General features: G+C 41.2%; 1 pseudogene; it reads left to right on the top strand.

The window, feature by feature from the left end:
* The first annotated feature begins 8,104 nt into the window (after window positions 1-8,104).
* Window positions 8,105-10,029, top strand: LOC110741632 (annotated as a pseudogene).
* Window positions 10,030-12,656: the final 2,627 nt, after the last annotated feature.

Below are 12,656 nucleotides of genomic sequence, written 5' to 3'. Positions count from 1 at the left end.
TTAATACATTCCTGGTAATATATACAAATGTCGATTATGCAAAAATTAAATGCACTGAATATTATAGAAGCACAGCTTCTTTTCTAGGGAGCTGAAAAATAGTATTCAATTCCTACTTGCAATTCACCTTTTTTTTTTTTTTGAGACAGAGTTTAACTCTTGTTGTCCAGGCTGGAGTACAGTGGCGCAATCTCGGCTCACTGCAACTTCTGCCTCCTGGGTTCAGGCAGTTCTCCTGCCTCAGCCTCCTGAGTAGCTAGGATTACAGTGTGCACCACCATGCCCAGCTAATGTTGTATTTTTTTAGTAGAGATGGGGTTTCACCATGTGGGTCAGGCTGGTCTCAATCTCCTGAGCTCAAATGATCCACCCTCCTCGGCCTCCCAAAGTGCTGGGATTACAGGTGTGAGCCACCACGCCTGGCCTAATTCACCTTTACGATACAATCTTTGATAATGTATTTCCAGCAGGTATTATATGTTCTACTTTTGTCCTAATTAATATCTACCTGACAGGGTAAGTTAAAGTTTCACGGCTTTGTATGTAGCCAATGACTCCTCCTTTGCTCAATTGTATTGTTTCAAAAACCTGTGCTGCTTATTACTAGCATCAGCATTTTTATTTTTCCATTTTCGACTCATAGTTGTAATGGTGAGGAAAATGTAATAAAGTTTCAAATGATTACATAAACATATACCAAAAATAGTGATGCTACTGAAAATAGGCTCTGCTGGGCCTGATGGTTCATGCCTGTAATCCTAGCACTTTAGAAAGCAGAGGTGAGAGTATCGCTTGAGCCCAATAGTTAGAGACCAGCCCAGGCAACATAGTGAGACCCTATCTCTACAAAAAATAAATAATATCCAGGCGTGGTAACACAGGCCCGTAGTCCCAGCTACTCAGGAGGCTGAGGCAGGAGGATCACTTAAGCCAGGAAGTCGAGGCTGCAGTGAGCCATGATCATGTCACTGCACTCCAGCTTGGGCAACAGAGTGAGAAAAAAAAAAAAAAAGATAAAGAAAAAGAAAAGAAAATAGACTCTTGACTTGTAGGCTGCGCCACTGTATAAGAGCTTAAAATATCCAGTCATCAGCAGATCAGCAGATGCATAAATGTCACAATTCAATGTATAAAAAGTGACTGAGGGATGACATTGTATAATGCAAGAAAGTTTTAGTTGATCTAAAGTTGAAACCTCTTTGCGCTGGTAGCTCACACATTTATTTTTCAAGAGCAACATGTTTTAAAAAATGCCAAAATACAAAGATTATGCCACCGAGCCACCACATATAAGACCTGAATTTTGAGTTGATTCTCCAATAGTTGTATGGGTTTTCATGAACCTGATATATGCCCTCACTCAGAGCACATTAGTAGTTATAAGGTCGTTAATAAATATTACTATATTCCACCTATAGGGAATTCAAAATTCAATAAAAGACTGGGATATCTCCTGGAAGCCAAGGATAAGAGTATGGTGGATCTGTAGACTCAACTGCTGTTAGGAAATGTTCTGTCTCTCACTTGTGACCTCTTTTTTTTTTTTTTTTCTATCAGACTGTCATTCTGTCTCTCTCTTCTCATTCTGCATTTGATTTAGCTACAGGGTAGGGTGGGGTGGGTGGCAGTCAGCAGCAAAGGAGAAAGATTGGCCATTGCAGAGAATGAGCCCACAATCATGGCTTAGTACCACAGCCCATATCAATTAGGCATGAGTAAAAGTAAAGGTAAGCATACAAAGAGTAGTGTAAATTGTTTTATTTCGTATAATGGAATACACTTAAATTTCTTTTTAATCAAATGAGGCTTTAGACAGATGTCAATTTTTTTTAAATAAGACAATTATAGTTGGTTGATGTGAAATGTAGAGAGGTTTTAATTATTTAAAATAATGGTGGGGGCGTGTGCCTATAGTCCCAGCTACTGGGGAGACTGAAGTACGAGAATTGCTTGAACCTGGGAGACAGAGGTTGCAGTGAGCCGAGATTGTACCACTGTGCTCCAGCCTGGGCAACAGAGAGAGACTCTGTCTCAAAAAAAAAAAAAAAGGAAAATAAACATAAAAAATGTATAGAAGAGGTGAGGGAAAGAAGGTATAGATTGAAGGTATAGAGGTAGAGGAAATGAAGGTATAGATTGGACCTTATCCCATTCAGCTGAAGCCCAATGAGCTTCAGATTGACTACGTTGTCAATCCAGCCTGACACACACCCTAAAAGGAACAAAGGGGAGTAAAGAATCAGAATTCAGGCTGGGCGTGGTGGCTTATGCCTGTAACCCCAGCACTTTGGGAGGCCAAGGCAGGTGGATCACGAGGTCAGGAGTTTGAGACCAGCCTGGCCAACATGGTGAAACCCCATCTCCACTAAAAATACAAAAATTAGCTGGGCGTGGTGGCGCGCACCTGTAGTCGCAGCTACTCAGGAGGCTGGGGCAGGATAATCTCTTGAACCTGGGAGGCGGAGGTTGCAGTGAGCCGAGATCGCACCACTGCACTCCAGCCTGGAGACAACAGAGTGAGACTCTGTCTAAAAAAAAACAAAAGAATCAGAATACAATAGAGGAAAAGGGAAACGGGCATTTTAACATATTGTTACCAATCTAGTAATTGTAATGAAACATCATTTCATTACCAACTTGGAACTTGTCTATCTGAAAATCTGATCTATCAGGAGCACAGCAAAGAACCAAGGGAATAAAGGAGATGGAAAAAGGCCTCTGGAGAAACGGAGATCACTATGTTCATGCCCTGAAGATCATGCCCATTACTCCTAGACATTCATCAAAGCCCCTTCTCAGGGGCTATTTTTACTTGGATTTGATTTTAGAAAAGTTGGCAATCTGATCTTCAAACCCATAGAAAAGTAAAAGCAATAAACTGGAAGGAGGAGAAACTATCACAGCAGTCATGCAGACAGCAGTGAGAAGAGAAAGCTGGAAAGCTGGATGACTTTTTTTTTTTTTTTTTTTTGAGGCGGAATCTTTCTCACACAGGTTGGAGTGCAGTGGCGCTATCTCGGCTCACTGCAACCTCTGTCTCCTGGGTTCAAGCAATTATTATTATTATTTTGAGATGGAGTCTCCCTCTGTCACCCAGCCTGGAGTGCAGTGGTGCGATCTTGACTCACTGCAACCTCCGCCTCTCAGGTTCAAGCGAGTCTCCAGCCTCAGCCTCCCGAGTAGCCAGGATTACAGGCACCCACCTCCACGCCCAGCTAATTTTGTGTAGTTTTAGTAGAGATGGGGTTTTACCATGTTGGCCAGGCTGGTCTCAAACTCCTGACCTCGTGATTCACCCAACTCAGCCTCCCAAATTGCTGGGATTACAGGCATGAGCCACCACTCCTGGCACTCAAGAAATTCTTGTGCTTCAACCTCCCAAGTAGACACCACCACGCCCAGCTAATTTTTTTGTATTTTTAGTAGAGATAGTGTTTCACCATATCAGCCAGGCTGGTCTCGAACTTCTTGCCTCAAGTGATACACCAGCATCAGCCTCCCAAGGTGCTGGAATTACAGGCACGAGCCATGATGCCCAGCTGAAAGCTAAATGTCTTTAAGCAAGGTGTAGATGAAAAAAAAAAGTGTAAATATTAACTTAATGATCAAAAAACACAGTAATTTAATTCCTTTAGCATAGGGGAAAACAGCCCTACATACCTCTGTAAGCCTTGGGGAAGAAACTTTTAAAACTGATATCTATATTAACCGTGAGTAAACAAGAAGGTTAAATTACATTCAGTATAAAGACACTCCCTGAGTTAGGCAACACTCAACTTTATGTAAATAGTTCCATAAGGCACATAATAAAATTTTAAGATGTGGGAGGTTTCATATCACATTAAGAAATGCAAATAAGTCAAGTATACAAATGAACACTACAAAGTAGGTACATAAGGCCAGAAGTTGCAGATATAAGGAGATAATGGCCCTCTATGGGCAATCTTGCAGAGCTCTGTTCCCACGCAGATTCTCACTGCATTGGCTGGTGTTATGACACTGCTATTTGTGTATTTCCCATTTTATTACTTTCTAATTGTATTTGTCAGGGTTCTCTAAAGGGACAGAACTAATAGGATATACATATATATGAAGGGGAGTTTATTAGGAGAATTAACTCACAGGATCACAAAGTGAAGTCCCACAATAGGCCGTCTGCAAGCAGAGGAGCAAGGAAGCCAGTCTGAGTCCCAAAACCTCTAAAATAGGGAAGCCGACAGTGCAGCCTTCAGTCTGTGGCGGAAGGTCCAAAAGCCCCTGGCAAATCACTGGTGTAAGCCCAAGACTCCAAAAGTTGAAGAACTTGGAATCTGATGTTCAAGGGCAGGAAACATCCAGAACGGGAGAAAGATGAAGTCCAGAAGACTCAGCAAGTCTGCTCTTTACAATTTCTTCTGCCTGCTTTATTCTAGCCACGCTGACAGCTGATTAGATGGTACCCACCTAAATTGAGGGTGGGTCTGCCTCTCCCAGTCCACTGACTCAAATGTTAATCTTCTTTGGCAACACCCTCACAGACACACCCAGGAAAAATACTTTGCATCCTTCAATCCAATCAAGTTGACATTCAATATTAGCCATCACACTAATCATGTCCCCAAAGTAACTAAGTGATAGGAAGACTACAGGATGAGTCTGTGAATAAGTAAATTGAATAGGAGCAAAATATTTAAAATTTAAACAATTATGTATGAAGATATTTTCAACTTATCATAATTTTGTGTTATCCAAGACCTTTCAGGGAATGTCTATATTGTGCATAAGAAATAACACTTATAGGCCGGGCATGGTGGCTCATGCCTATAATCCCAGCACTTTGGGAGACCTAGGAGGGCAGATCACCTGAGTTCGGGAGTTTGAGACCAGCCTGACCAACATGGAGAAACACCATCTCTACTAAAAATACAAAATTACCTGGGTGTGGTGGTGCGCACCTGTAATCCCAGCTACTTGGGAGGCTAAGGCAGGAGAATCGCTTGAACCTGGGAGGCGGAGGTTGCGGTGAGCCAAGATCACACCATTGCACTCCAGCCTGGGCAACAAGACCGAAACTCCATCTCAAAACAATAAAACACACTTTGGGAGGCTGAGGCAGGTGGATCACGAGGTCAGGAGTTCGAGACCAGCCTGACCAACAGGGTGAAACCCCGTCTTTACTAAAATACCAAAATTAGCCGGGCATGGTGGCGTGTGCCTGTAATCCCAGCTACTCAGGAGGCTGAGGCAGTAGAATCGCTTGAACCCGGAAGGCAGAGGTTGCAATGAGCCGAGATCGCACCACTGCACTCCAGCCTAGGTGACAAAAAGAGACTCTGTCTCAAAAAAAAAAAAAAAAAAAGAAAAGAAAGAAATACCACTTATAAATTTTAAGAATTCAAAACAGAACAAAGATTTATATAAAAATATGTTTATAACAGTAGCATTTAACGTCTTTAAAATTGGAAACAATCTAGTTAACCAATGTTTAAAAATAGTTCAATAAATTATATTATGTAAATATTTGATAGATGATTATGCAACCATAAGAACTATATTAGTCAGAAAGTTTTTATGGAATAAATTTAAAAGACAAGATATGTGCAGCATAATCTCAACTATGTACAAAATATATAGAAAGAAATATATAGAAAGAAGATGGGACAAAAAGATCCCATTAATAATAGCCACCAAAAAAAATGTTTTAAACCTAGGATCAAACTGTATGTGTGATGCCAACACAAAGCCAAAATATTCACTGGAAGACATTTTTAAAACCCGAGTATATGAAAAGGTGTACCATGGTCCCTGATGGGAAGACTCAATATTGGAAAGATGCCATTTTTACCCAAATATTTGATAAACTCAATGTAATCCCAATCAAAATTACAATAGGATTTTTAATGAAATTAACATGTTAATTTTAAAATGCATCTGGAAGAATAAATACTTAAGAAGAGCTGGGACTTTTTTTTTTTTTTTTTTTTTTTTGAGACAAAGTCTTGCTTTCTTACCCAGGCTGGAGTACAGTGGTACAATCTTGGCTCACTGCAACCTCTGCCTCCCGGGTTCCAGTGATTCTCCTGCCTCAGCCTCCCAAGTAGCTAGGATTACAGGTGCATGCCACCATGCCCGGCTAATTTTTGTATTTTTAGTAGAGATGGAGTTCACCATGTTGGTCAGGCTGGTCTCGAACTCCTGAGCTCAAGCAATCCGCCGGCCTTGGCCACCCAAAATGCTGGGATTACAGGCATGAGCCACTGCGCCCAGCAAGGACGTTTTTTTAAGTACAATGAGGAACCTCATCCTACCAGGTATCAAAACATTTTATATAGGCCACTGGCCCTGGCTAAAAATAAATAATAAACAAACCATATTATACAACAACAGTAATTAGAGTATGGTATTGGCTCACAAACAGAAAAATGATAAATGAAAGAAAATAGATCATCAGCTACTGGCACAAGTGTGTGTGGAAACATTTCAAATAATTGAGAATGGGTGTCAGGACAACTGGTTATGCATTTAAGAAAATAAGATATATCTGGCAACATGACAAAACTCCATCTCTACAAAAAAGGTGCAAAAATTAGCTGGTCATGGGGGTACACATCTTTAGTCCCAGCTACCCAGGAGGCTGAGGCAGGAGGATCACTTGAGTCCAGGAGGCAGAGGTTGCAGTGAGCCGAGATCGCTCCAGCCTGGGCAACAGAGCAAGTCCCTGTCTCAAAAAACAAAAACAAAAACAAAAAAACCAAGAACAAAAAACAAAACAAAACAACAACCTCACACCATTCAAAAATAAATTAACTCCTTCTTCCCGGTGACTGGTATGGACCAAGTTCAGAAGCAGCAAGCAGGGTGAGGCCAATGTGGCTGGGAATGCATAGCTCAAGGCACACAAGAGGCAGACAGCATGGCAGGGACATTTGTTATTTACAAGGGTATTACAATAAAATTAGGAAGTATATTGAGGATGGTGAGAATGAGTTTCTCTGTGTTGGAGAAGGGAGAAGCCTAAACTGAACCTTATGATGCTGGGTTGGAGAAATCAGTGTGTTTTGTATGTCTATTTCCTGGTTTTGATGCTTGTGCTGAGTTTAGGTAAGATAATGCCCTTGTTTTTAGGAAATACACACTGAAGTATTTAGAGTTAAGGGCTTCGTTTCCTCAATTAGTCTCAAATGCATCAGAAAAAATATCTAGTCTGTATATAGTGTATAGGTAGGGTGGAGGAGAGAGAAGAGATGAAGCAAATGTAATGAAATGATAACAATTAGGGGATCAAGGTGAAGACGTTATGGGAGTTCATTGTGCCATTCTTGCAACTTTTCTGTAAGTTTGAACTTATTTCAAAATATAAAGTTTGAAAAATAAATTCCAGATGTATCAGAAATCTAAATAATTCTCTTTCTTGGAACCTATGCCCCCAAATACTCTCACGTATACACAAATACATTACATAAGAGTCCTACATTCTTGATCATAAAGAAAAGTTAGGTATATAGGAATATGCTTCAATAGGAAATGGCTTGATAAATTGTAAAATGTTTATACCATGGAATGTTGTGTAGGCCTTAAAAAGAGTGGCAGGGCACGGTGGCCCACATCTGTAATCCCAGCACTTTGGGAGGCTGAAGCGGGTGGATCACGAGGTCAGGAGTTTGAAAGCAGCCTGGCCAGTATGGTGAAACTGTGTCTCTACTACAAATACAAAGATTAGCTGGGCTTGGTGGCATATACCTGTAATCGCAGCTACTCAGGAGACTGAGGCAGGAGAATCGCTTGAACCCGGGAGATGGAGGTTGCAGTGAGCCAAGATCATGCCACTGTTCTCTAGCCTGGGTGATAGAGTGAGACTCTGTCTCAAAAAAAAAAAAAAAAAAAAAAGAATAAAGTAGACCAGGCACAGTGGATCACACCTATAATTTTAACACTTTAGGAGGCTGAGACAGGAGGATCGCTTGAACCCAGGAGTTTGAAACCACCCTGGACAACATAATGAGAGCCCATCTCTACAAGAAATTTTAAAAAATTAGCCAGGCCTGGTGGTGTACACCTGTAGTCCTACCTACTCAGGAGGCTGAGGTGGGAGGATCACTTGAGCCCAGGAGGTTGAGGCTGCAGTGAGCTATGATTATGCCACAGCATTCCAGCTCTAACCTGGCAACAGAGCAAGATCCTGCCTCAAATAAATAAATAAACAAACAGAATAAGTAAGATTTATATGTACTGACATGGAAAGATCTTGAAAATATAGTTAAATGCAAAAACAAGTGGACCAATAGAATATGATCCCATTTATGGTTTTTTTTTTAAGTTTAAAAAAAATTGCTATGGGGTAGCATGTGTGTGCACATACATGTGTATCTGTGCTTACAGACACATAGAAAATGGTCTGAAAGAACACACATTAAGAATCTGCTGAGCTCGCGTATGTGGGAGATGGGGCCCCATGGCTTCCCCCTGCGCCTCCAGGCCAGCCAAGTCCGCATCTGCCCTGTGGAGTTCAACCCCCACTTCGTGGGCCTATGATACCCAAGGTGGAGTGGGCGGCGTTCCTGGAGGTGGCTGATAACTTGCGCCTGCTCCAGGTGCCTAAAGGGCCGGTTGAGGGATATGAGGAGAACAAAGAGTTTCTGAGGACCACGCACCATCTGCTGCTGGAGGTGGAAGTGATGGAGGGCACCTTGCAGGGCCCAGAGTCTGGACATATGTTCCCCATCAGCCACGGGATCCCCAACATGCTGCTGAGTGAAGAGGAAACTGAGAGTTGATTGTGCCAGGCGCCAGTTTTTCTTGTTATGACCATGTGTATTTTTGTTGATGTATGCCGTTTCCGAATTCTGCCATGCATGTCCCCAACCCTTGAGCCAATGACACACCAAACACACAGTGTTCTTGAGCTCAATGGTGTATACATATTTTTCTCATGAAAGGTTCAAAACCAAAAAAAAAAAAAAAGAACACATATTAAACTGTTAGCAATGGTTAACTCTAGAGAAGGAGAATGGTACTATTCTTTCCAATTTTTCCATAGTGGCCATGTAATCCTTTAATTACCAGTTGAAAAACAGCCTAAGTACAAAAAGGCAGGAATATGTACAATACATTCTCAAAAGATTTCCCCTCAAGTTGATCACAATATTTAGTGTTGGGAATTATCTTTATATACCTGTAAAATTCCTAATCCAGATCCCACATGTAGGGAATCGGCCTTCCAATGGACTGTGCCTGGGTACACTTTATCATTCACTTAACAGAGGATTAGGCAGCCTGCTGAGCCACTCCCTACTTGCTGGGCGACAGTCCAGAAGTGAATTCCCTTGCAGCTTTCCAAAAGGAGGTCAAACAAGTCCTCGGGGAGTCTCAATGGAAAGAAGTTGCCAAAGGCTAAATTTGGCATCCAAGTCAGGCCTGAACTGGGATAAACTTGTGCCGCACTTTTCACTTACGCTTTCAAGACCTTGATCAGAATAGGCAGAACTAGACAGCTCTTTCCAAGAGCAGCTTAGCAGCCCAAACTAGAAAAACTTCCCAAGCTAGAGTTTTGGGGTGAACCTGAAACTGTAAAATTCTTTCTCTACCTCCTTGACTTCTACCATCTCTTATTTGAAGGGATAATTCTTGCCAACCTGATCAGAGCCCCATTTTAGCCCTATTCAAGACAGAAAAGGAAGGCTGGTATAGTTTTATTTTTCTCCCCCTACCACCTACTCCCCAGCTTTTTAGGTGTAACTGACCAGTTTTGCATTTAATTTGTCTTGTTTGGTCTTGTCTTTTCATACAATATTTTACTGAATGGTATTTCACAAACCATAAGAATAATCATTTAAAGTATATAATTCAGTGATTTTTAGAATATTCACAGAGCTGTGTAACTGCCGCCACAATAGATTTTAGAGCATTTTCATCACCCCAAAAAGAAACGTTTTACGCATTAATGGTCACTTCCCATTTCTGCCTCCTAGCCCTAGGCAACTACTAATGTACATTCTATCTCTATAGCTTTGCCTATCTGGACATTTAATATCAGTAAAATGATTCAATATGTGGTCTTTTGTGTGTGGCTTCTTTCACCGAGCATAATGTTCTTGAGTTTCCTCTGCGATGTAACATGTGTCAGTACTCCATTCCTTTTTGTGGCTGTATAATATTCCATTGTATATCTATATCACATTTTATTTATTCATTTATCAGTTGACCAACAGTTGAGTTGTTTCCACTTTTGGGCTATTACGAATAATGCTGCTATGAACATTTACATCCAACTTTTTGTGTGGACATACATTTTCAGTTCTCTTGGGTATATACTTAGAATTGCTGGGACATATGGTAACTGTATTTAACTTTTTGAGGGACTGCCAAGTTGTTTTCCAAAGCAGCTGCACAAGTCTGCATTCCCATCAGCAATGTATGACACTTCCAATTTCTCCACATCCTCGCCAACACTTGATGTTCTCTGTCCTTTTGATTATAGCTCTCCTATCGGGTATAAAGTAGTATTTCTTTGTGGTTTTGATTCGCATTTCCCAAATGATGTTGAACATATTTTCTTTCAATCTCTGGTAAATAAGAGAACGTATTTTCATGTGCTTATTGACCATTTGTATGTTTTCTATTTTTTATTCTAAGTGACTGTTTTCTTAATTTTGTTTTCAGATTTTTCATCACTAGTGCATAGAAATACAATTGCTTTTGTACACTAATTTTGTATCTTCCAACCTTGCTGAACCTGTTAGCTCAATAGTTGTTTTTGTTTTGTTTTTGGGGCTAATCATCTTGATGAAAAATGTTGCTGAGCCAGGATGAGCCCTCAGCTGCCGTGTCCTACCAGATCTGCTTTTCCCTACTCATTACCCGCTTTCTGTTATCTCTAGGAGGGAAGGCTTAGTGCATTTCTTTTGAAACTTTGCCTGCCCCTGACCTGCCTTTCTCCAATCTGTGTCAGGTGTTTCTTTGGCTACTAATCCTATGTAACTAAAGTTTTTGCCACCACTTACCATAATACAGAAACTGCTAATACCATTTGCTAGGGAACAAAGACTGCAATAAATTCCTCATCTGCCGCATCTTCATAAATATCATTTCATGCATCTGTTCATTTACTGCCATAAAAACCTAGGGTTTATGTGGTCTGGTGTTGGTGTCACTGCACCACCAATATGTTTATCATTATTGTCAGCAAGTGCTATCTTAGTTCATTCAGACTGCTATAACAAAATACTCTAAACTGGGTAGATTATAAATAGCAGAAATTTATTTCTCATTATTCTAGAGGCTGGGAAGTCCAAAATTAAGGTGCCAGCAGATTCTATGTCTGATGAGGGCTTGTTGTCTGGTTCAAGGATGGAAACTTCTTGCTGTGTTTTCACATGGTAGAAGAGGTGAGGGTTCTCTCTAGTCTTTTGTAAGGGCAAGAATTCCATTCACAAGGGCTCTGCCCTCATGACCTAATCACCTTCCAAAGTCCCCACCTCCTGATACTCTCACCTTGGGGATTAGGATTTCAACACAGGAATTTTTGGGGAACACAAACATTCAGACCATAGCCAGCCACAAAGAGGGGTGATCCCAAAGAGGATTCCACCTCTTCAGACCAAGGAGTAACCACAGACGCAAATATTCCATACTGGCAGAAGAAAGTGAACCAGGGGTAATCTGGAAATATGCCATCAAGCTACCCTCCACTAAGCCAAAGATGAATTGCGTAGTAATTGCTACTATAAAACATAGTATTTTTAAATTGCCATCTAAATAAAGTATGACGCAGCCATCAAAAAGAATAAGGGGGCCGGGTGCAGTGGCTCACGCCTGTAATCCCAGCACTTTGGGAGGCCAAGGTGGGCAGATAACTTGAGGTCAGAAGTTCGAGACCAGCCTGGCTAACATGGTGAAACTCCATCTCTACTAAAAATACAAAAAAAAAAAAAAAAAAAAAGCCAGGTGTCTTGGCGTACTCCTGTAATCCCAGCTACATGGCAGGCTGAGGCACGAGAATAGCTTGAACCTGGGAGGCAGAGACTGTAGTGAGCCGAGGTCGTGCCAGTGCACTCTAGCCTGGGCGACAGAGCAAGACTCGAGAAGGAGAAGGAGAAGAAGACGCTTTATATAAAACAATTTTCAAGATACACTATTTTGTAAAAAAGAAAATTATAGAAGTCTATGTTGTATCAGTTTTCTACTGCTACTATAGAAAATTAACACAAACTTAGTGGCTTAAAACTACACAAATTTATTACCTTATAATTCTGTAGGTCAGAATCTAGTACGAGTCTCACTGGGCTAAAAATCAAGGTGTCAGTAGGACTGTGTTCCTTTCTGGAGGCTTCCTTGTTCATTCAGATGTTGGCATGCTTCAGTTCCATGCGGCTGTAGGATTGAGGCCTCAGTTCTCTTGAGAGCTTTCAGCTTGGTGGAGGTGAAAGATTTGAGGGCTTCTCTCTTAGCTCCCAGAGGCCTCTCTCTGGTCCTTGGATACAGTCTCCCCTATTTCAAAACTAACAACCAGGCATCCGATCCTTTTACACCGCCATCTCTCTAACTCTTCTTCTGTTGTCACAGCTGGGACTTTTAAGGACTCATGTGATTAGACTTGACCCATCCAGAAAATCCTGGCAAGGAAATAGGGGAGACTGCAGAGTGACAGTTAATGGGTAAGGGATTTCTTTTTTGGGTGA

Source organism: Papio anubis, chromosome 17 (assembly GCF_008728515.1).
Source record: "Papio anubis isolate 15944 chromosome 17, Panubis1.0, whole genome shotgun sequence".
Classification (NCBI taxonomy): Eukaryota; Metazoa; Chordata; class Mammalia; order Primates; family Cercopithecidae; genus Papio; species Papio anubis.
This window is presented reverse-complemented; position numbering and strand designations above follow the sequence as displayed.